Source organism: Crinia signifera, chromosome 1 (assembly GCF_055691185.1).
Source record: "Crinia signifera chromosome 1, ASM5569118v1, whole genome shotgun sequence".
NCBI lineage: Eukaryota > Metazoa > Chordata > Amphibia > Anura > Myobatrachidae > Crinia > Crinia signifera.
In genome coordinates this window covers 439,372,724-439,398,915 of record NC_139217.1, presented here as the reverse complement: position 1 = coordinate 439,398,915, position 26,192 = coordinate 439,372,724, and the positions used below count along the sequence as shown (strand labels likewise).

The 26,192-nt window shown below is 46.6% G+C and overlaps 1 protein-coding gene across 2 annotated transcripts in view; it reads right to left on the bottom strand.

Moving 5' to 3' along the window:
* Positions 1–23,364, bottom strand: part of IL6ST (interleukin 6 cytokine family signal transducer) — a 57,481-nt gene extending 34,117 nt beyond the window's left edge. Inside the window, exon 1 of one of the 2 annotated variants that reach the window (XM_083153559.1) lies at positions 23,171–23,364. The gene's annotated coding sequence lies outside the window, so the exon portion shown is untranslated. The remainder of the gene's footprint in view (positions 1–23,170) is intronic. The other variant, XM_083153567.1, reaches the window with a different exon arrangement.
* Positions 23,365–26,192: the final 2,828 nt, after the last annotated feature.

Sequence of the window (26,192 nt, the reverse complement as noted above, 5' to 3'; positions counted from 1 at the left end):
GCTTTAAATCAGGGCTGGGCAATTGCGACCCTCCAGATGTTGAGGAACTACACATCCCAGCATGCCTTGCAGCAGTTTCAGCATGGCCACATAGCAAAACTAATGCAAAGCATCCTGGGATGTGTAGTTCCTCAACATCTGGAGGGCGGCAATTGCCCAGCCCTGCTTTAAATGCTCAGAACCAGGGACGGATCTATTCCATTGCATGTGGGGATGCGGGGAAGTAAAAAGATATTGGGAAATAGTAAGTAATTACATAAAAGACACGTATGACATCATGGAAATTCTTACACCTGAATGGGCCCTGTGGGATCTCCTATATATTTGGCTACATCTGTCACTCAAAGTGGGTGTCTGTGTCTATAACGCTCTGTTCCTGGACTTTCCTCTTAATGTGTGATTGCCTTCATCTGTGCTGAACACCTTTCTGAGAAATTAACCTGTTTAAAACAGGTGATGGCAATCATACATTAAGGGGAAGTCTAGAAACAGAGCATTGTGTCCCTCCTGGAGAGGGTCATGTTGGGAGGTATGTGACAGAGAACCAGCCCAGTGAGCCCACAGACAGTGCCAGACACCCACTGCCTTCCCATGTTGCCCAGCACTGCTACTCCACAGCCACCAGGTGAGCGCCCCCCTCCCGCGATTTGCGGCAAAACCTCCCCCCCCCCCCCCGCGCGCCCCCCCCCCCCTCCCGCGATTCGCGGCAAAAACACCCGCTCCCCCGCGACCCCCTCTACCGCGATTCGCAGCAAAAACACCCCCGCGACCCCCCCCTCCCGCGATTCGCTGCAAAAAGAACCCCCCCACGACCCCTCCCGCAATTCGCGGCATAACCACCACCCCGCGACCCCCCCCCTCCCGCGAATCGCGGCAAACCCTCCCCCGTGACACACCACCCCCCCCCCCCCCCGATTTGCGGAACCCCCCCCCCCCCGGGACCTCCCTCCCGCGATTCGCGCCAAAAAGAACCCCCCCGCGACCCCCCTCCCGCGATTCGCGGCACCCCCCCCCCGCAATTCGCAGCAGCCCCAGGATTAAATGGCACATGCAAAACACTGACATGGCTATGGTCGACAATGAAAAAGGTTGACATGAGTTTTTGAAGATTTATTTTTAATTTTTTTAATTTTTTCATATTCATTGTCATGTGTCGACATGGACACCAATGAAGTGGCACACTTATGTCAACATTTACATGTGTTGACCTTTCTGTGTTGATTTTTTCTTGTGGCGATTCGCGTCACACCCCCCCGCAACCCCCCCTCCCGCGATTCGCGGCACCCCCCGTGACCCCCCACCTCCCGCAATTCGCGGCAACCCCCCACCGGAACCCCTGTGAACCCCGCCCTCCCGCGATTCGCGGCACCCAACCCCGCGACCCCCCCCTCCCGCAATTCGCGGCACCCCCCGTGATTCGCGGCAGCTCCAGAATTAAATTGCACATGGAAAACACTGACATGGCTATGGTCGACAATGAAAAAGGTTGACATGAGTTTTTGAAGTTTTTTTTTCATTTTTTGAATATTTTCATATTCATTCTCATGTGTCGACATGGACACCAATGAAGTGCCACACTTATGTCAACATTTACATGTGTTGACCTTTCTGTGTTGATTTTTTCTTGTGGCGATTTGCGTCACACCCCCCCCACAACCCCCACTCCCGCGATTCACGGCACACACACACACACCTCCCCCGCGATTCTCGGCACCCCACCCCGTGATTCACGGCACACCCCCGCGACCCCCCCTCCCATGATTCGCCGCAACCCCTGCCCCGTAACCCCCCCTCCCGCGATTCACGGCACCCACCCCCGCGCCCCCCCCTCCCGCAATTCGCGGCACCCCCCCGCGATTCGCGGCAGCTCCAGAATTAAATTGCACATGGAAAACACTGACATGGCTATGGTCGACAATGAAAAAGGTTGACATGAGTTTTTGAAGTTTTTTCTTTCATTTTTTGAATGTTTTCATATTCATTCTCATGTGTCGACATGGACACCAATGAAGTGCCACACTTATGTCAACATTTACATGTGTTGACCTTTCTGTGTTGATTTTTTCTTGTGGCGATTCGCGTCACAATCCCCCCACCCCCCCGCAACCCCCACTCCCGCGATTCACGGCACACACACACCCCCCCCGCGATTCTCGGCACCCCACCCCGTGACCCCCCCTCCTGTGATTCACGGCACACCCCCGCGACCCCCCCTACCATGATTCGCCGCAACCCCCGCCCCCGTAACCCCCCTCCCGCGATTTGCGGCAACCCACCCCGCGACCCCCCTCCCGCGATTTTCTGCAATCCCTCCCCTCCCGCGATTCGCAGCATCCACCCCCCCACAACCCCCCCTCCTGCAATTCGCGGCACCCCCCGCGACCCCCCCTCCTGCAATTCGCGGCACCCTCCGCGACCCCCCCTCCCGCGATTCGCGGACACCTAACATACAGGGCATCTTTCATACAATTCTAACCATATTTCTCATATACAAACGTTCACAAATTAAGGGGGCGCAGCCCCTTACGACGGTGTGAAGAGCGCCCGTAGGGCGCGATGAATCACCTAGTATTCATGTAAATCCCCTGCAAATTAGATTTACGCAAGGGCAACGCATATTAATAGCTAAAATAGCCGCAGCTACAAGGAAGACGATATTATCACAGTGGACTCTTTCGAATACACTAACAATATCAATATTAATTCCCAGAATAACACACACACTTATTCCAGATGGATTGGATGGAAATGATTAGAGTTAAAAGAAGAAAAAGTTACAAAGTTTTTTTTTTTTACTACGGATAATAATAAAGATAATTAAAAAAAAAAAAAATTCATCAGAAGTTCTTGCAGTGGAAACAGCGTATTATCACAAAGAAAGAAAAAAGAACATTAGACCATCTTTAAACAGGGTCAGATTAACAAAAAGGATAGATGAGACCACACTGCTCCAGGCACCCACATAAGAGACCCATTCTCATGACAGCCAGCTGGCTGCACGATTGGTCATAACTCATAAACCCTTTGAGTGCCAACGTCGCTGTGAGAGATGCGCAAAATATCCTCCTAAAAATACTAGCGTCGCTCACATTTGTTATATAAATTCAAATAAAAAATGTGTAAAAAAAGATATTTCCTATATAAGGTAACATTACAGGCCATGATGATGAATAACAACTAGGTGATTCATCGCGCCCTTCGGGCGCTCTTCACACCGTCGTAAAGGGCTGCGCCCCCTTAATTTGTGAACGTTTGTATATGAGAAATATGGTTAGAATTGTATGAAAGATGCCCTGTATTGCAACTTAGGTGTCCGCGAATCGCGGGAGGGGGGGTCGCGGAGGGTGCCGCGAATTGCAGGAGGGGGGGTCGCGGGGGGTGCCGCGAATTACAGGAGGGGGGGTTGTGGGGGGGTGGATGCTGCGAATCACGGGAGGGGAGGGATTGCAGAGAATCGCGGGAGAGGGGTCGCGGGGTGGGTTGCTGCAAATCGCGGGAGGGGGGTTACGGGGGCGGGGGTTGCGGCGAATCATGGTAGGGGGGGTCGCGGGGGGTGTGCCGTGAATCACGGGAGGGGGGGTCACGGGGTGGGGTGCCGAGAATCGCGGGGGGGGTGTGTTTGTGCCGTGAATCGCGGGAGTGGGGGTTGCGGGGGGGGTGGGGGGGTGTGACGCGAATCGCCACAAGAAAAAATCAACACAGAAAGGTCAACACATGTAAATGTTGACATAAGTGTGGCACTTCATTGGTGTCCATGTCGACACATGAGAATGAATATGAAAACATTCAAAAAATGAAAAAAAAAACTTCAAAAACTCATGTCAACCTTTTTCATTGTCGACCATAGCCATGTCAGTGTTTTTTCCATGTGCAATTTAATTCTGGAGCTGCCGCGAATCGCGGGGGGGGTGCCGCGAATTGCGGGAGGGGGGGTCGCGTGGGTGCCGCGAATCGCGGGAGGGGGGGTTGCGGCGAATCATGGGAGGGGGGGTCGCGGGGGTGTGCCGTGAATCATGGGAGGGGGGGTCACGGGGTGGGGTGCCGAGAATCGCGGGGGAGGTGTGTGTGTGTGTGCGCCGTGAATCGCGGGAGTGGGGGTTGTGGGGGGGGGGTGGGGTGTGACGCAAATCGCCACAAGAAAAAATCAACACAGAAAGGTCAACACATGTAAATGTTGACATAAGTGTGCCACTTCATTGGTGTCCATGTTGACACATGACAATGAATATGAAAACATTAAAAAAATGAAATAAATCTTCAAAAACTCATGTCAACCTTTTTTATTGTCGACCATAGCCGTGCCAGTGTTTTGCATGTGCCATTTAATCCTGGGGCTGCCGCGAATCGCGGGGGGTGCCGCGATTTGCGGGAGGGGGGGGGGGTTGCGGGGGGTGGGTGCCGCGAATCGCGGGAGAGCAGTGTTTATGGCGGTTCCGGTGGGGGGTTGCCGTGAATTGCGGGAGGGGGGGGTCGCAGGGGGGTGCCGCGAATCGCCGGAGGGGGGGTTGCGGGGGGTGTGACGCGAATCGCCACAAGAAAAAAATCAACACAGAAAGGTCAACATATGTAAATGTTGACATAAGTGTGGCACTTCATTGGTGTCCATGTCGACACATGAGAATGAATATGAAAATATTCAAAAAATGACAAAAAAACTTCAAAAACTCATGTCAACCTTTTTCATTGTCGACCATAGCCATGTCAGTGTTTTCCATGTGCAATTTAATTCTGGAGCTGCCGCGAATCACGGGGGGGTGCCGCGAATTGCGGGAGGGGGGGTCGCGGGGGTGGGTGCCGCGAATCGCGGGAGGGCGGGGTTCACAGGGGTTCCGGTGGGGGGTTGCCGCGAATTGCTGGAGGTGGGGGGTCACGGGGGGTGCCGCGAATCGCTGGCGGGGGGGTTGCGGGGGGGTGTGACGCGAATCGCCACAAGAAAAAATCAACACAGAAAGGTCAACACATGTAAATGTTGACATAAGTGTGCCACTTCATTGGTGTCCATGTCGACACATGACAATGAATATGAAAAAATTAAAAATAAATCTTCAAAAACTCATGTCAACCTTTTTCATTGTCGACCATAGCCATGTCAGTGTTTTGCATGTGCCATTTAATCCTGGGGCTGCTGCGAATTGCGGGGGGGGTGCCGCGAATCGCGGGAGGGGGGTCGCAGGGGGGGTGCCGCCAATCGTGCAAGGGGGGGTCGCGGGGGGGTTCTTTTTGCAGCGAATCGCGGGAGGGAGGTCGCGCGGGGGGGTGTTTTTTCCGCGAATCGGGGGGGGGGGTCACGGGGGAGGGTTTGCCGCGATTCGCGGGAGGGGGGGGTCGCGGGTGGTGGTTATGCCGCGAATTGAGGGAGGGGTCGTGGGGGGGTTCTTTTTGCAGCGAATCGCGGGAGGGGGGGTCGCGGGGGTGTTTTTGCTGCGAATCGCGGTAGGGGGGGGTCGCATGGGAGCGGGTGTTTTTGCCGCGAATCGCGGGAGGGGGGGGAGGTTTTGCCGCAAATCGCGGGAGGGGGGCGCTCACCTGGTGGCTGTGGAGTAGCAGTGCTGGGCAACATGGGAAGGCAGTGGGTGTCTGGCACTGTCTGTGGGCTCACTGGGCTGGTTCTCTGTCACATACCTCCCAACATGACCCTCTCCAGGAGGGACACAATGCTGTTTCTAGACTTCCCCTTAATGTATGATTGCCATCACCTGTTTTAAACAGGTTAATTTCTCAGAAAGGTGTTCAGCACAGATGAAGGCAATCACACATTAAGAGGAAAGTCCAGGAACAGAGCGTTATAGACACAGACACCCACTTTGAGTGACAGATGTAGCCAAATATATAGGAGATGTTTGCTTGCCAATTTTCACACCAATTTTGACAAATTCACTTGGCACCCAAACTTCATCACTTTTTGAAGCTTGATCTGCCCCTGAGGCTGATAGTGTAGAAGGTGTACACGCCCACATGGCACTGGCCACGCCCACAGCTCCTCCCCTTCTCACCATAGCAGGACCTTGACCATTTTCAGCCTCAGGCCCACTTGTCCCTTAATCTGGCCTTGATCAGAGACACAGGCTTCTGTACATAAATTGCCCAACAATGTGTATGTGACAGGAGTTGTGCTAGAACAAGGGGTCAAGCCCTTGAGATGGAAAGTTGTCAGTATTCCAAGCATAAGTGCAAGGGACAAATATAAAACATAGAAATCAAACAAATACAGACAATAAGCCATACAAAATAGTAACAGCCTGAGTGAATAAGATGCAGAGAGCAGCGAGTATCATCAGGAAGTAGAAATAGAAACTTTCCACTGATGTTGCAATACACAGTTCCTAGAACAGGGGAACATGAAGTGCAGATTTCTACAAACAGTATTAGTGCTGACAGGACCAATCAGAATAATTTCATACCGAAGGTGAAAAGATGACTGGCTCAGGTACTCCCATAAGGGAGATGCAGGGGGCCAGAATCAGGGGTGGGCACAGTGAATCAGTTCAACATGGCCAGTCCGCTGCAATGCATGTCATCACCCCCCCTTCCTTCTCTGCTGTCTACCAGAAGGACTGTACACAGGGCACACGGCCCACCTAGAGGAAAGTTAGAGGAAAGGAAGTTTCTCACCCAGCGTAGGAAAACTTTCTTTGGTACTTATGTAGTATCTGGGCTGCCGATTTTTTGATTGTATGCCTTAAGTTAAGGCATACAATCAGATGCGATGCGATGCGATGACCCGATTTTTCCATAGGATTCAATGTTAAAATGGACTGAGTCCATTTTAACATGGAATTCAATGGGAAAAAGGGGTCCTTTTCATACCCCTACTATCCAAGTGGGCATGGAGTTGGATATAAACCTGTGGCGAGCGTAGCGAGCCACCGAGCCCGAAGCGTGGCGAGCGAAGCGAGCCCCGCGAGGGGACGGTATTCTGTGTCCCCTCGCGGGGCTCGCCACGCTTCGGGCTCGGTGGCTCGCTACGCTCGCCACAGGTTTATATCCAACTCCATGCCCACTTGGATAGTAGGGGTATGAAAAGGACCCCTTTTTCCCATTGAATTCCATGTTAAAATGGACTCAAAAAAATCGGGTCCATCGCATCGCATCGCATCGCATCGCATGCGATTTGGTCGGGTGCGATGCGATGCGATGGACCCGATTTCAAAATCGGCAGCCCAGTTACTACATAAGTACCCTTTCTTTACAATAAGGGCAGTTAAAATATGGAATATGGATATCTTGGTTTTGGCAAGGTCTTTGGGCGCTGCTTTTGACATTTTGCAGCCTCACTATCACAGGATGGGGCTATTCCTTAAAACCCCAAGACGTGGTTACAGAGCTACAAAGAAATGTTTTGTGATTGCGCTAAATCAATTAAACATAAAGTGAATTATACTTAGCTTCAATTTCTGGTAGTGTAGTTCTTAATCCTGTTCAATATCGTACAGATGTATCCTCATTAGGCATATTTTTGGGGAAAAATTGGGGAAAGGAAGTAAAAGTGGGTTCTTCTTCACTTATATTGAAGAACCCACCAAAACGGTGTCTCTTTTAAAAAGGCTACTAGAGGCACCGTTGATAGAGTTGAAGTCGCCGGTGTCTCTGGTCAATTAAATATCCACACTAAAAGTTTTTTTTTTAATATATTTCACTCAGAAGCACCCTTCTTAGTGAAATCTTTACATTTCTCATCTATTGTATGGGGCTTAAATGTACACAGCCCCTTACACTACTGAATATACTTTAAGGAGAATTCAATTTACCAGATTAGTAGGTGCACAAAGTTCTTTACCTCCCAGCAATGCTGCAAAGTTACAGAAAGTTGTTAGAATACACAGGGGGAGGATCTCCTAAGAAACCTGCCTATAATAACAAAACAAGTATAAAAAAAAAAAAAAAAGTTAACGTTCATTAAATTAAAAACACTTGCTTCATAAAAATGCACTTCTCCTGGTGCAGGGAAAACCCACCTACAACACTAAAGGAATAGTACATCGTAGGACCCTATTTTAGAACTACACATTTCTCAGTGTGTTGATGAAAGAAAGACAGACCGAGAGACAGACCGACAGACAGAAAGACAGCAAGCAAGGGCAAATACAAAGAATAAAAAAGGAAAAAAAAAGAAAAGAATAAAAGAAAAAGGCCAGTTCTTAGGCCTTATAGTGTGAGAAGTGCATATATGCAGTCTTTTGTGAATACAAATTTCAGATTAGAATCTCTGGCACAGACATGCGTACATTTGAGAGCACCAAAAAATAACAAATATATTGTTCAAAGTTTAATACAACAATCACTGCAATGTCCCAAATTCAGGAAGTACTGCATGGTGTGGTTTGTGGTTCTCTGGTCTCCCATCACACCTTCCTTATTGTGAAATACTGTCCTAAAGATGGGTCTACATTCAATTTATTTATTTTTTTAAACTAGAGTGTGTCTTGGCACTGGGTATTTACAGACAGTCAAAGGCATGAGGGTCCTGCTCGCAAATTTACAATCTATTTGGACTCCCAAACAGGACTTTTCGTGGTGTGACCAGTACTTTAGTTGGATTTAAATGCTATACACGGCTAAAGCTAGTCTATTTGGGGCGAGGCAGGCATGATAATTATTGGATGCCCAGAACAATTGAATTGCTCTGTTGGTTGTCCATTAAATTATTGCAGTGGATTGAATTGCATCTATAGAAATCAGTGAACCATTAACATTAATCCCAAATCTGTATACAAACCACAACTGAAAGAATGGCTACTTCCTGCATCTGAACCAGTTATAAGAGACCACGTAAATAGTGGACTGTTAGTTACTAAACATCGGTAGTGGATAGCATCTGGGCAGTACGGATGGTGTAATTACTGCCTCACAGAGGCAGTCTCACCATTGGCCTAACTGTGCGGAGCTTGTATATGGGATGCAGTTATAATCCCGGCGGTCGGAATCCCGACCGCTGAAATCCCGACACTTTTTTCCTCTATGGGTGTCCACAACACCCATAGAGGGAGAATAAATTAGTGTGCCGAGCATAGCGAGGTACCGGGTCCACTGCGTGGCAAGTTCAGCGAGCCCGCAAGGAGGGCGATCCACGTCCCCCCCTTGTTGGGATTTCGGCGGTCGGGATTCCGGCATCAGGATTTTGAACGCCGGGATTCCGCATCAAATCCATATATTCTCCCTGTGCTTGCGTGGGTTTCCAATGGGTACTCTGGTTTCCTCCCACAAAAAGGTAAGCTGGCGTGGAGGGAGAATAGAATAGTGTGCATGGCGAGCGTCTCGAGCCATGCAAGGGGACGTGGTGCACCGATACGTTGTCCATGTCGACATTTCAGACAGAAAACGTGAAAACCCCATGTCAACCTTTTGACTGTTGACCTTCCCAATGACGACGACCTAATGACCCTGTCGGTCTAAGCCCATGTAAACCTTTTCAGGCGTCAACCTAAGGCCATATTGACCTTCAGTGGTTGACCCAATGCATGGTGACCTTCCTGTGGTCAACCCTATGACCCATACTCCTCAAAAAAGGATAGAGGCTAATGAGCAATATTCTGACACTTGTGAATGTAAGGCCTAAGTTACAGACCTCAGATCACTGACTCACAGCTGTCACATAAGCAATAGTATAAATGATAAAACGAGATTACAAAACGCAAACCGCAGGACTACTTCCCCCCAGAGTGTTTCCTAATCATTTGCTGCACTGATTTTGTGTTATATTTTACAGTATATTTACCATCTCTGATGGTTGTGTTATGTATAAAATCAGCCGATGCCGGATGGCCTCCCCAGTCGGGATCCCGACTTATAGTACAGGGGCTATTCTCCCTCAGAGGGCTTACTAGGGCTCGCCCCTCCACCCCCCTCTCGGGAAATCCCAACTGTTGGGAAATCCTACCACACCCAGACCAGCAGTCGTACTACTGCAGCTCTCACAACTATACAGTTCCCAGGTCATACTGTATGGGGTAAATGTGCGGGTTTATATAAGTGGGGATGTTGCCGATAGAAACCAATTAGACTCTAGATAATATGACTGGTTGCTTTAGGCAAGAGCACCACTTTGATAAACCTGCACTTAAGTAAATATACCCCTAAAATGTTCAACTTTTGGTGAGATAAGAGTCTTATAAGTCGTGTAAGTCCAGGACACACAACATAACAAACAATTATGTCTCACATGTGGTGCCTTAATGCCAGTCCCTATTTACAGTCTTCAAATGGTATTGACTGTTGTGGTTTAGTATGAAATCCCATTAATGCCAAATGGATTCACCCAACCGAATCCGCACAACAAAAGTGTTAGACACCCTTTATGCAAATCGCACTGCTATTGCCAGCATTTTTAACGTTGCTGTAATGGTAACTCACCCCTTCTGCCAGCAATTGAATTTCCCCTCTTATGCTGGCCACACATCAGACCAACTTTCATCCAACTAGTTGGTTGGATGGAATAAAAATCTGGTACTGGATGGGAGCAAATGACAATGAGCAATTTGCTCACAAACCCAGGAAAATGGACAAAAACATTCAGTGAAATTATTTAAATGAAACAGATACAATTACAGTACATTGTCTGAGTGACAGGTTTTGTCTGTTTCTAGATTTTCTGAGCAAATTACTGAATTACAAATTACATTTGCTCCCATCCAGTACCAGATTTTTATCCATCCAACCAACTAGTTGGATGGTTGGATGAGAGTTGGTCTGATGTGTGGCCAGCATATGATCTTACATTATCATAACCGGAATCTCTCTTTAGATAATATTTATTCTAGTGTAGAAAATAGAAGGATGGAGCTGAAAGACGTCAGTAGCTTGTGTTTTGTAGGTTTCTAATAGTTGGGTGAAAAAGAAAATGCAGTTACCCTTAGCAACCTGGGTTCTGATTCAGTTGTGGTTGGAGAGTGCATTCCTGCTGCTTATTTGGAAGCAGCAGTAATGCTCTGATATGGTAATTTAGCCGGAGGCATCTGGTATATGTAGATACATACTGCATGCATGTGCGCTACGCAAAGCCGTCCACAAAGCCGCTCATCTGCTGGCAATACAAGCATATGAGCGGCTTTCCCATAGATGTAGTGTGCACCACCGCTCACCACCGGGACGTACACACTGGGCGGCTTTCAGCTGAAAGCCGCTCAAACTTGGTAATTGAGCAGCTTTCAGCTCAAAATCACCCAATTTGTGTGGGCCTTTACTGCGCTGAAAACAAAATTTCAATGCAGTGATTTCATTGGCTAACAAAAAAGAAATTGCAACCACAAACTGAGAAGCTTTTGGACTGGAAGATGAAATGCAATTATGGTGATTTAGTGTGAGGTCAACTTAAATAATAGACGTGAACACCACCTTACCAATTTCTAGTTAGGAACCAATTTCAGGATGTAACTATAAATGGCTCCTTTCACTTTGAAACTACAGTAATACTACTCAGTTTAAAGTAAATGCAGTACATTCTAGAAACATGCGAACACTATTTCAAACTCCAGTTCCCCTAAAAACAGTCAGAAACAGAACACTAGAATAAGATATCAGAGCTTGTGACATTTGGCAGTAATAACGGATTACGGTGTGAAAAAGCCATGCAAGAAATTGATGGTAGGTATGGTAAGGTTATATATACTTTAGCAGAAGGAAGTGGAGGCTGGTCACTGACTGGCCGCTGACATGAATGAGAAATGTAATGCACCTTCTTCTTATGCAACAAATAAGGAAAATAGGTTACTAGGCTGTATAAGGGGCATGGAGACTTGGAACTCAAATGTATGTATGCCACTCTTCAAAGCACTGGTTATACCACATCAAGAATACAGAGTATATTGGGCCCTGCACTACAAAAAGGACATCATAAAACTGGAAAAAGTCCAAAGAAGAGCAACAAAGCAAAGAGCGGTTGGAGAATTTGAGCTATGAAGACAGTTTGGATAAATTGGGATTGTTTGCGCTGGAAAAGAGACGTGTAAGGGGAGAGACATGCTTAATGTACGAATATATCAGGGGGCAATATAAGGAACTGTCAGACACCCTTTTTTCATGGAGGAAGGAATCTAAGGCACTTGGGCACGCATTCAAAGAGGAGAGAAAATATCGTACCTTCAGATGGAGAAACTTTTTTACGGTCAGGGCACCTAAATTTTGGAACCGTCTTCCTGTAGAGGTGCTGTCGGCAGATACACTAAATACATTTAAAATAAGGTTGGACAAACATCTATTGGGTAAGAATATCCAGGGGTACAAATAACAATCAGAATCTTTCTAGACGGAAATCAGAATACACATCTTACATAAACTGATACAGCAAATAGATCGTACACTCTAATCAAAGGTTGAACTCAATGGATCCAGGTCATTATTCAACCTAGGACGTCACATGAAATAGGTGGACATAGCTAATAGGGTCGATAATGGGAAGGTTGAGAGTCAAAAGGTTGACATGAGTTTTTTTTTTTATCCTGAATTTCGACATAAGTCGACATGGACATCGTATCACTGTACCGCTTTCGCTGCACTCGTCACACTATTATATTCTCCCATAACAACCTAGTGGATGGTAGGGTATGACCTACCGCTTAATGGCGCAAATCGGCTAGAAAAAAACGTGACAAACCGTCAACCGTCGTAATTGTCGACCTAATGCTTGAGTTGACCTTAGCCATGTCCACAGATTCATGTGTTGACCTTAGCCATGTCAAACTTTAGTGGTTGACCTAATGTATGTCAACCTTCATAGCATGAACCTAGAGATTGTATCCCTGTAGCAGAATATTCAAATCAATTTCTGAGACTGCAATCAAAAGAAAGAACGGAAAGCAAAATAAAAATAAAATAAAAATTACTACGGAGAGGGCTAGAAGCTAGACATACAGCCACCGGTGGCATCATACTGCATTGATCTTGTCCACTTGTTGATATACGATGGACGATCATTGTAGTAAATAACAGAAATTACCTGATTACATCTACTCATGTCAACTGGGTTGTATTACACAGTCCTGCTAATGAGATACGCTGTTAATGCCCTATAATCAGGGCTCAACAAAACCCAGGGGCCAGGTCACCATGGTGACTAGATTTGCCAGGAAACAGATCTCCCCAGGCAGAGCAGTAGCTTGCGTTAATGGCAACAGCCGGGCAGATCGGTTTACAACTCACCCAGCTACCATTGTATCAGAGCAGGTCTGCAATGCAGCTATTTTAGAACTTGAGGCGGCTCTCGAGCCAATCAGAGCACCGCATTGAGTTTTGAAATAGCCGTGCCACAGACCTGAATTACAGCGGCAGCCGGGTGAGTTGTCCAACGCTCTGCCCACGCATGGCAGCGGTGGGGAGGGAAGAGGAGGAGGCAAAGTACATGCAAACCCTGGCAAAGTGCACGTAGGTAAGCAGCACTTATGTGGCATAATATGTAATAGGCATTACAGTGTGTGGTATTATATGTAAATGGGAATTACAGTCTGAGGCGGCTCTCGAGCCAATCAGAGCACCGCATTGAGTTTTGAAATAGCCGTGCCACAGACCTGAATTACAGCGGCAGCCGGGTGAGTTGTCCAACGCTCTGCCCACGCATGGCAGCGGTGGGGAGGGAAGAGGAGGAGGCAAAGTACATGCAAACCCTGGCAAAGTGCACGTAGGTAAGCAGCACTTATGTGGCATAATATGTAATAGGCATTACAGTGTGTGGTATTATATGTAAATGGGAATTACAGTCTGTGGCATAATGTGCAATGGGCATTACGTGTTTTGGTAGAACTTATAATGGACATTATGGCGTGTGGAATAATATGCAATAGGTATTACGATGTGCGGCATAACATATCATGGGCAATTGGAATGTGGTATAAAATGTAATGGGTGTGTGAAAGGCATTAATTTGTAAATTTTGAGAGGCTTATTTCCTTGGCCAAAAGCATCGCACAGGAATGGTGATCTTAATGGCTGAACTTATTCACCAGCTTTATCACATTAGTTATTTAATGCAGAACTTTATTTAACCCTCTACCTGTGAATAATACTCTGTAAAAGTCTTAAAAATATCACTCATGTTGAAAGATATTAGATTATACAGTACCATCCATCCCCCCACCTTGTTTCTCAGGGGGTTAAATTTAGACTCATTAGAATCCATGTTTACATAACTCTGCATACACAATGGTCAGATGTAGTCAGGCTTCTGTCCAATAACATGTTCAGGGAACTCCAGTAATGTACGCTAGTGCCTGGATAGAACATACAATGCAGTTTTGTGGTGTGCTTGCCTCACACACTTCAGCCTTTGTTACTAGTTTACACCAATTTGTTGTTTTGCAATTGCTATAGAAGATATTCAAGTAATAAACATAAAACGTTGCCGGACATTCCTGAAAGTGGATTGAAGAGACCTAAAATCTACTTTCCTCCTTTTTGGACCTTCCAACCAGGGAATTCAAGTGGAAATCGTGTAATAAATGCCCTGCCTCATTTGCACACTCCAAGGAGACCCACCAAAATTCTAGAGTGTCCAGGCAGAGTCACAGTAGCTGCAGGATGTTACATGGAGCCGCTGCGATGTGATGAACGGCGCCCATCTACTGCTTTTGCAGCTACGCTGCGCGGACAGGGGGCCATCCTAAAGATGTGCATCTCTGTCCAGTATATCATATAAAATGCTAGGTACAAACTGATTGATTGCTATGGACAAGTGCGGTCCAGAAGGCATTAAGGGGTCATTTCTTAGGGTGTAGTATGGCGGTTTGACAATCGGGATCCCGACGGTCAGTATCCCAACATTGGAATCCCGACTGCTGGTGCTACAACAGGGGGGCGAGTGCAAAGAAGCCCCTTGCGGCTCGGTGGCTCGCAACAGGTTCTATTCTCCCTCTATGGGTGACATGGACCCCCACAAGAAAGAATAGCCCCTGTCAGTTGGGATCCCCCCAGTCGGGCATATAAACAGTTGGGATTCCGATGTCGGGCAGTCACCGGGCACCCGATTTTTTTGCTGCCGTACAGACAGAAAGAGAAAATGCACCGTTCAAATTTGCAACTGCATTACAGATCAATACGCAAATCACGGAACATCGGAGAAACTTTGCTGTCTGAGCCCGTGAGTAGTTCTATGGCGGCCACTGAGAAGGGCTGGAAGTGTTAAACACTATTGTCCCCTTAGAAAACACCCAGTACATCTTTTTTTTCCCAGGCACACCAAGAAAACGGCATGTTTCCATCCACCAAATGCCAACAGCGGCTACATTGAAATTGCGAATGGATGGTGCAAGGGCATTGCGAACAGTAGGCACGCACAGTCATTCAATAAATTGACTGTCGAATTCTTAAATTAGCGATCAATACTGAACACGGCTTCCTTAAGTTATTCCTGCGAGATACCATTCACAAGCAATTAACAATTTTAGTAATCACGATGATACACCTTGAATTATGGCAGTCTCCAACCCACATCAGGAATACTGAAATCTGTCATTATTGGGCCTTTCACTAATGTAACCAATTTTAATCATTTTATTTATTATTTTTATCCAATATTTCATTTTCAAAATCTACCTCGCTTTTACCAATGCCTGCCGTTACCCAAATATAAGGGAAGGACATTGTGGCAGCAATTTCATGAAGCTGCACACAGGCAACTGCAAGTAGACGCTGCTGGGCATATTTCAGCCTGTGGTTTAGAATCAGGGCCAGAACAAGTACAGACGTTTACTTGGCAAAATACAGACATTAAAATAAGTGCCCACTGAAGCAGAGTGTTCCCTCTAAGCTTCTTTCGCAGGGTGCCGCACCCTGTCCATTTTTAAAACCTCAAAATGCACCTTGCCCTTTTTGTGTGTGACATTGTGCGCCCTTATGCTACCCCTCACCACGCTGACATGTCGCTGAGAACTTTTGGTGTGTGCGATCAGGTATTACAGTGTACGCCATCATGTGTAATGGGCATTATGGTATGTGGTATAATGTGTACGAGGCATTACAGTGTGTGCCATAAATTATCATTACGACAGAATATGTAATGGGCATAGTAGAGTATGACCATGTTTAATGGGTGTAAGCCCAGCGCAGTGTACAGGCCCCCCTCCTGACTTGACTTACCGGAACCGGCTCCTGCTTCCCCACCTCCTTGTCCGCTGAGATGCAGCCTGGAGCGCAGGCTTCTTCAAATGTAGCACCAGCTGGTGAGCCAATCAGAGCTTGCGTACTGGCAGCCACTCTGATTGGCTCAAAAGCTGGTGCAGCATTTTAATTGGCCTCAGGTGTCCTGGGTTGAATAAACCTGCATTCTAGGACCTGCTTTGTTCAGCGCAATGCAGGCAGTCGGGGTGGGTGGGTGGGGGGGGGGGTTTGGTGGGCAAAATGAGCTGCCTGGGCCCTTCCAGAGGCTGGGGCCCAGGACAGCTGTACCCATAGCACCCCCCTATTGGTGGCCCTGGCAGTGTGCAATGTTTTATATATGTTTTTTATTTCTACTGTAAATTTCTAATATAAATTGTGCCCTCCCGATTGAAAAAAAGTGCCCTGCCTGGTGGTCACCCCCCTGCCCTAAACAAATCCTAGAGTGAACACTAGTAGCATACACATACTGTACTTCCTAATCTAGTTTACCCGCAACAGCCTTGTAGATAAAGGGCCAAAAAAAGCCAAACATGGTGGGTATCAAAAGAAAAAATAATAAGATTCCTTCCCTAGAATGTCCAATGGAAAACTCAATATGGTAGAGAAAGTCATAACGGTCACCTGTCCGTAATTACCAGGGACAGTTTGAGAAGGGTCTAGTGTTCAGTACTAACTACAGATGTATAAACCTAGGGGCTCATTTATCAATGAGCGGTAAAAACAGTGTATGATAAAACATGTGTATAATAAATAAGCCCCCAACAGTAATTTTTCAAGCGTGACAGTTAAGAACCAATTGGTTGGAGTACCTTTTGGGATTCACAATAAGTTTGAACACTCATTAGTAAATGAGCCCTTAGTTTGTGGTCTTGTTTGTTGCGATGCATACATTTAGCATTAGCGCTCAGTCGCAACCATGGTAGAGGAAGCAGGAGCGTGTGTATGCATGCTCCCGAGATGCCATGATTCACTTGCTGTGAAGACAGTACCAATGTGCACAGAGAGACCACGCACAATGAGTTTCTGTTTCCTGCCTCAGCCGCAAAGTGTCCTGGGAACTTTCTTATAGAATGTTGGAAACGATTTACAAGTTCAGGAAAACTCTGAAACAGATCAACATCAAAAGGAAGTCAGGACTGAGTCACTGCGTACGGTTACAGTCTGAGTACTAAACAAAGAAAGGGTACATTAATCAAAGCTTAGCGAGATACTGGAGAGAAATAAAGTACTTCTTTCTTTACAGGTTCTCCTTGAAAATTACGGTCAGGGGCGGATTGTTCAGTACTTTATTTCTCTCCATTCTAGGATGCAACACAAAGAACATAGCTTGAAGAGATAAAATGCCAATCAGGCTGGGTTTCAAAAATGACAGGTATAAGGTGATTGCTTGGTACTTGATCTCTCTCCGAGTTTTGACACATCTCCCCCTTATCCTGCAACACGTGTGAGATTTTATGTGCCCAGAATCATTACTTTTATAGCCCCTGTTAATTTGCCAGATAACGATTGAGCTTGTTAATAGTAAACTGCTCCAGTCACACTTGATTGACATTGGCAGCACATCACACCCACAATGAACAGTTACAAGAATCCTTTGCACAGGATGTTGTAACATTACTCTGACAGACATACACTATAAAGACATGAGTCAACTCCTACATACTGGAACTATACTGAGCTGTAATAAAGTATCATGAAAAAGCTGCAAAAACCGGAGGCACTCACGTAAGCTCCCAGGATCCGATATGATATCCCGGCGGTCGGGATCCCGGCGGTCGGAATCCCGACACTGGAATCCCGACCGCCGAAATCCCGACAAGGGGGGGGACATGGATCGCCCCCCCTTGCGGGCTCGCTGCGCTCGCCACGCAGCGGGCCCGCTGCGCTCGCCACGCAGCGGGCCCGGTGCCTCGCTACGCTCGGCACGCTATTATATTCTCCCTCTATGGGTGTCGTGGACACCCACGGAGGGAGAAAGTTTCGGGATTTCGGCGGTCGGGATTCCAGTGTCGGGATTCCGACCGCCGGGATCCCGACCGCCGGGAAATTAACCGCATCCCAGCTCCCAGTGTGTGCGCGTAGCTGGGTACATAACGTGAGTGGACACTTTGCTCCAATACCCTGGTTTATGGGTCACACACTCTACACTCTGCCACCCAGTAGTGAAAAACAACATTGTTAATTATTCATCCTTGATCCCTGTTGTATGTTTGCGCAAGCCGGTCTGTTGTCGAACAACTGTTTCTGGTCCGCTTGTGCAACGAGAATCCGCAACAAATATCAGCACATTTTTTATTTGCAATCCGGCCGCAGTTTGATTGACAGATAGTCTCCGCTTGCGGGCGGTAACCAGCCATTTTCTGGGAGTGTCAGGATAACTGCAGGCACTTCCAGGCGTTTTTTTTTTCCCAGGGAAGGGGCGTGATGTCGGCTTCCGCCTCAAGCAGCCTGTGTCGGTCGCAGACTTGTGTTAGAGTTATGCACAACAGCAAAATCATTCAATGGTGACTGGAGAATGACAGTAATTTGCAGTACACTGATCGATTTGCATGGAGCGAGCGTTCACTGTTGCAGGGCAGCGGTTATATGATCACAGACCTCTGCAATTTTGCACAGGTCTGAATGAGGGCCATTGTCTTGTGAGCACCTCGGATGTAAAAGCTCTGCAGTCCATCCCAAATCTCTAAAAATGTATCGTACACATTGTGTTTCATCTTTCATTTCCATTATCCAGATTACAGAAATGTATTGACCCAGTCGCCTGCATTACTGTCCAGAACCGGATTACATAAGGTCACTTATGTATATGTGCACATTCGGGAGGAACTGGGCGGGCAGCTGATATCCAATGATGTCAGCTGCCCGCCACCGGTGCACGTCACGCCCCATGCCCCTCCTGCAATGTTGAGTGCACGCATCTGGCGAACTGGCCACACGCACAGAAATACGCATGCGCATTGCACAAACATTACCTGGAGCTACCTCGGGACACTCTAAGCGGGTGTAAAGAATGCATATCATTCTATACACGGGCCGCAGCGACGGCTGATCTGCACACCTTAGCTGATGCCAGGGGCACACACACACACACACACACACACATTATAATTCTGCCTTTTTACTGGCTTTATCTAAGGGCATCACGGACGGTGTAATGGGTTAGCATTACTGCCTCACAGCATTGAGGTCATGGGTTCACTACCCACCATGGCCCTAACTGTGCGGAGTTTGTATATTCTCCCCGTGCTTAAGGGGGTTTCCTCCGTGTGCTCTGTATATTTTTGGATTGTGGGAGGAAACCAGATAGGTTAATTGGCTTCCAACAAATTAACCCTAGAATGTCTGTGTTTGCATGTACATGTGGTAGGGAATATAGATTTTAAGCTCCACTGGGGCAGGGACTGATGTGAATGTTCAAATATTCTCTGTAAAGTGCTGCGGAATATGTGTGCGCTATATAAGAAACTTAATAAATAAAATATGGGTTCAAATTTTAATTTGACATTCCATCTGTCTGGAGGAGCTTGAGTTTACTGTGCGTCCTTGGGTGGCAGATTTCTGGTGTTGGTTTCACTGTTTACAACCCTCAGTATCCATCCTTAACCCTTTGAGTGCCAAGTGAATTTGTCAAAATCGGTGTGAAAATTGCCAGGCAAACATTTGTATTCATCATAATGACCTGTAATGTTACCTTCTATATATCAAAAAATTATTATTTTTTTTTACACATTTTTTATTTTAATTTATATAACAAATGTGAGTGACGCTGGTATTTTTAGTCGATATTTTGCGCATCTCTCACAGATATGTTGGCACTCAAAGGGTTAAATGCGAATATGCCCTTTCATATAAAGTTGCAAATGGGTAATTAACCGTAAAATTATACAAAACAAATAAATACATCACTGCCTATGACTAGAGATCTTCATGAGCCGTAATTTTGACCACATCCCATCTAGAAGGAAACATTCATTTTACCAGTAAATTGAGCTTTTATTTTGTGTATGCCGGTAGACTGTTGCCCTTCCGTGAAATTTATATTTCCACACCGACCTCTCCGCTCTGCACAAGATCTGCGTCTCTCATCCACACTCTTACTCGCTCTCACTTAAGGGGTGTACACACGGGGAGATTTTGGCTAATGGACAATTTTGACTAAGCGATTTTGGTTAGATGCACTGGAGATTTTGACTAAGCGATTTTGTCTAAAGGTCCATACACATTGGGCGACTATGCCCTGCGTATATGGACAGCGATGATCATTTACATCGCTGGGGGGAAAGCTGCTCAGTGCATACATACTGAGCGGCTTTCCCCAGTGCATACACACTGAGCGCCGACGGAGGATTCCAGACCGCACTCTCATTGCGGGTCATTAAGGTCACCAACCCCACTGTTGTCTGTACATGCAGTAAAATCCAGACTATATCATCAATGACAGTATGCTCCTGGATGTAGCCACAATATCGTTTGTCCAGGAGTTCCAGGCAGTTCAAGGGAAATCGTTAACAATAACGATCATGGACGATATTGGCTTATGTGTACCCAGTTTAAGGGCTTTATTCAAAAAACACAAAAGATTACCCTGTTTATGTAACCACGCAGTATTAGCACATAAGGTTCTAACAACTTATTGACTTGTCCCTTAAGAGCAGATAAATAGTGGTGGATGGAGACCTTACTCAAAGTCCACCGATGATCATTCCAAAATTAGCTTGTGTCATCTAGTCCGTAGTAAGCATCAGTCCTATGTAGAGTACACACTGGATATACAAGGAAATTATTTCTGTGTTTACTGAAACCAAATTCAAATTTTCAACTGCATTTAAAATGCACTTCATACATAGACAGATCTTGGGCCAGATTCTCTAAGCTCCAAAAGTGATAAAATAGAGAGTGATAAACAGACAGCCAATCAGCTCCTGCCTGACATTTTTCAAACACAGTCTGTGACATGGCAGGTAGGAGCTGATTGGCTGGCTGTTTATCACTCTCCATTTTATCACTTTTGAAATTTAGAGAATCTGGGCCCTTATTTGCCACAATATCAATTCTAAATGCCGGGCCCCCATACACTAGTGGGGTCCGGTATGGGATCTGGCGGTCAAAATACCGACACCGGGATCCCGACAGCCACAATCCCGATAGGGGGGGGGGGGGGTAGCAAGCACAACGCCTCCTCTTACGGGCTCGCTGCGCTTGCTACTCCGCCGGCCACTCATTTATTCTCCCTCTATGGGTGTTGTGGACACCGACAGAGGAAGAATATGTTGGGATTGTGGTGGTCAGGATCCCAGCGTCGGTATTTCGACCGCATCCCCACTAGTGCTATTTGGGCCTTTTTCACATGATTTTGATACAATAAGTTGAGTGAAGTGTGGCAAATTTACTGAGGATTACAATCCACCATCCCCTGCGTATCCAGGGATTGTCTTTGCTGCAACAAGGATTTATCATATCCCCTGCAATACCTTTTATGCAAAGTGACCGCGTACGATACAGCTGCCAGGACATATATAAGGTGGCTTTAGGCTCAAGTTCAGAACTCTATTCCCATGGACATTATTTGGAAAGAGGAATCTGTGGTGAGCAGAGCGAGCACGGTGCCTGAAGCAAGCCTGCAAGGGTACAGGTTTGAAAAATGTTCTAAACAAGTTTAGTTATTAGTAACCCTGGAGGCCTCATGTTCTGAACTTGAACCTGTTACTGACACGTGCACTGGAAATGAAACATGAATGCTGAGGTACGTTGTACATGGGTGGCATTCAGCAGTCTGTTAAATGGCACTGTTCCCCATACAACTAGTACAGCTGAGCAATCGTGGATGCTTATGGAGAAATAACCTGGCAAGTAAATAATGCTGCAACCAAGACTTTCTGCCATTATTATGAGATTTCTTAAACATCCTTTTCTCGCAGACATCTGTGCTGTACTAATCCCGTTGCTCACATGTGGATTGACATGCCGCATATTTCTTTGATTATTATTTTTATTGCTTCAATCATATTAGGCAGCGCTGTATACAGAATGCAGTATCCCCTGACATTAGAGATTACAGTGTGAAAATCCCCAGAACAAGCACATTGTAGGATAGTAGCACACAGTGTACTGGGCCTAGTTAATGTGATCATGAAAACAAACCGACAACCAGAGGGAAGGGTGACTGACCGGCTGGGCTGCAGCCTGAAGTTTGTGAGGGAGGGGAGACCCACTGCAGCCAGGGACACCTACTACAAACAGGGCCAGAGTAAGGCTGCGGGGTACCCAGGCAAAAAGCTTGTGATGGGCGGGGGTCAACAGTCAAAAAGTCAACATGAATTTTACATAGGTTTTTTTTTTTTTCCCCGAATGTCGACAATGACACCTTCGAAGTGTACCACTGTGCCCGCCATGCTTGGGGAACTATATTATTCTCCCATCACACCGTAGCGGATGGTAGGGCATAAAATACCACCTGTCGGCATATGTCAGCTCAAAACAAAATAAGTGTAAACTTCATGCTGACCTTTTGACTGTCAACCTTGCCATTGTCCACCTAATGCTTGTGTCATCCTTCCAACCATTTAAACATTAGCCATAACGACCTCTTTCAGTTGTCAACATAAGTCAGGCTGTCAACCTTCAGTGGACAACAATGCATGTCGACCCAGTGACCGCATCTCTACAAATGTCAGTGAGAAATCTTGGAGATGTTATGAGGATATTCCCCCCAGTACCACAAATGTGTAACACACACACACACACACACACACACACACACAAATATGTGTCACAGATGCCCCAGTTCTGTCACAGATAGAGAGCCCCCCATACCGGTTAAGTAACTATGGAGGGGGCGCGGCTGGGGCTTCCAAACTATTCCAGCAGTTGGGAGCACAAGCCATGCTTGTACTTGTAGTTCTCCGGCAGCTAGAAATACAATACAATACCGTCAGCAATCCCTATTCTATACCCGGGCAGCCGCAGGATGTGATCACCAGCCTGGCTGCCGGGGCTGCGGGTGTCTATAGGGCTCAGCTACAGAGCAGCGACACAAAGTAGCAGTGATGCAGAGCTACAATGTCACAGCCACAGAACGTTCACGTACCTGTCTTATACCCCGGCCGCGCAGCGTTCTGTCCTTCCGGCAAAGTCCAGGGACATGATCTCGAGGCCTATTCCCCAGCTGCCCAGCATCACAGTCACACAGACGGGAAGTGAGGATATTAAGCTGTGCCTGGTCGGGACACTGGTGGGGCTCAGGCTGATTCCCAGCTCCCTGACCCTCCCGAGCCCGCTGCCATTGGACTACACAGGCACGTGACTTCCAAAACCTAAGCAAAAAAAAAAAAAAAACAACACCTCCTCCCCTCTTCCATTCTGCACAGCCCGTCAATGCAATGTACAGCCTCTTGTGCACCGCCCCTGGCTGCCTCATCATCACAGTCACACTCAGTCAGTCACTTCCAGTAACACAGCCTCATCATTACTGCAAAGGGGAGCACATCCAGGCAGCACCAGCAATATATCAGCCCCCGGAGCTTTATCAATGACAGGAGTTCAGCTGCTATTACAGCACAAAGTGGACTATTAATTATACAACTATTAAAAACAGAAACAAATATCTAACTGTTATTATATAGTATGAGAGAGACAGAATCTTTCATGTCAGTTTATTCGCATTGTGAATTCTCTAAATAACTATCCCAGATAATAAAAAGCTAATGCTGCACCTCACCTCTATTGGGAGATTCAAGAGGTTTGCATGCCGGAGGACACTAGATGGTGGCTTATGGAGCAATTCAAGTTTTGCTCCATTCGGATGCGCACAACCTGAATTGTAGTACTGTATAATTCCCACAGTTGAGTTGTTACTCCAGGCCTGAAATGTTTCTGAAGATGTATTACAGAGAAAACAGTCACAGGACATAACTATCATTTCAGGATGATGAACTGTCCTTTCTGGACCTCTCACTTTTAATGATGAGATTTTGCCCTTGTGAAAGTCATGTGGGTGAGAAAAAGGGACGGCACTCAGGGACAATTGTAATGTAAAATATAACTGATTGTGCACTTACAATTCAACAGATTTCCAATTATGGAATTTCAAAATTTCATGTTTCATCCCATTGACCACTTTCACAATTAACATTTGCATCAACAAAAGTCCTTGAAACGAGGTACAGCTTCGGTGAGATAAAACTAACATCTCTTTTTCAAATTCCTTTCTCAGATTATAGTCCTTGTTCCATAGCTGCCTACCCTCCTGTATTCTGCAGGAAAATAGCAGCAATCTCCCTCTCTCCCTCATTAGTCCAGCAATCTCCCTCATGTCACCTAGCCCACATTACACTGTAAAATTATTTTTAGGAAAAAGGAATGAGAGACCGATACATTTACATTGAATCATCAGCACCATTTCCCAGCACTTTACCAAGTATAGTAGCTCTTACTAACTAGGGATGGCCATCGTTGCCATTGCCATCGATGGTTGGCATCGATGGCAATTCAGCAACTGGCCATCGATGGTGCTAAACTATGCAATGGATGACCATCGATATTTTTACATATCGATGGTCATCCATTGTGTTTGATTGATTGGCTTCTGGGCCAATCAAAACACGGGGCGGGGCTTCGCGGGTGTCGGGGGCGGAGCTATGCTCCGTGGCCCGGCACTTTAGGGAAAAAGCAAAAACGAAACTATTCGTTTAAGCTTTACATCGATGGTGGGAAACCATCTGGTTCTCCCCCATCGATGGCAAAACTATTTGACATCGGCCATAAACCATCGATGATTTCTAATCATCGATGGTCTATGGCCATCCCTATTACTAACTGCTTTGGGGCTCATCTACATTTGGATATGTCATTTTCAAAGATTCCTCTCAGATGTAGCAGTACACATAAACGCTTCCAGGTGCCACATTCACAATCTCTTTTCACAATCTTTCCATATATGGAACCAGACACGCCCTATGGGAGGAGCATGACACGCCCCATCAATGGGGCTGTTAGCAAAATTCTATTACCAACTATAATCTCCCTGAAACTAGTTTTCAAAAGTAGGCAAGTATGCCTTGTTCCCAAAGGATCCATCTTCGTCAAGTAATTCTCGGTACTTATGTACTAACTGGGCTGCCGATTTTGAAATCGGGTCCATCGCATCGCATCACATCCGACCATATCGCATGCGATGCGATGCGATGCGATGCGATGCGATGGACCCCATTTTTTCATATGATTCAATGTTAAAATGGACTGAGTCCAAAAGGGGTCCTTTTCATACCCCTACTATCCAAGTGGGCATGGAGTTGGATATAAACCTGTGGCGAGCGTAGCGAGCCACCGAGCCAGAAGCGTGGCGAGCGTAGCGAGCCCCGCGAGGGGACACAGAATACCGTCCCCTCGCTTCGCTCGCCACGCTTCGGGCTCGGTGGCTCGCTACGCTCGCCACAGGTTTATATCCAACTCCATGCCCACTTGGATAGTAGGGGTATGAAAAGGACCCCTTTTCCCATTGAATTCCATGTTAAAATGGACTCAGTCCATTTTAACATTGAATCCTATGGAAAAATCGGGTCATCGCATCGCATGCAATCAAAAAATCGGCAGCCCAGATAATACATAAGTACCTAATTCTCCCTAACCAAAGGTCGGATTCAGACATGATCACTCATCTTCCAAGGTGCAGATGTCTGCGAGCAGATAGCCGCAGCCCAGAAAGACTGAAGACCCAGCAAATGTTCTACTGAATTGCGAAAACCTCGCTATTTGTATTCATCTACATATCCATGCGCAATTCCAAAACCATCAAATGATTTCCCCAGTTTGCGCAAATGTGAGTATAGTTTGACACTTCCACAACTCTGAGACAGAGACGGGCTGACCGAGGCCGGCACTGATGTCACAATCCCTCCCTTCAAATGCACACACCTGCGTTTTTCCGGAGACTCCCATAAAATGGGAGGTTCTTTGCATTACTTTTTTTTCACAATTTGCACCTGTGCATGCACGCTACGATCCATACACATGCGCAGGTGTTTGATAATCAAACGGATTTCAAATTTGCACAACAGCAATCACTTATGAAACAAACATGGGTGTATTAGCAATGGTGAGGTCCACTGCAG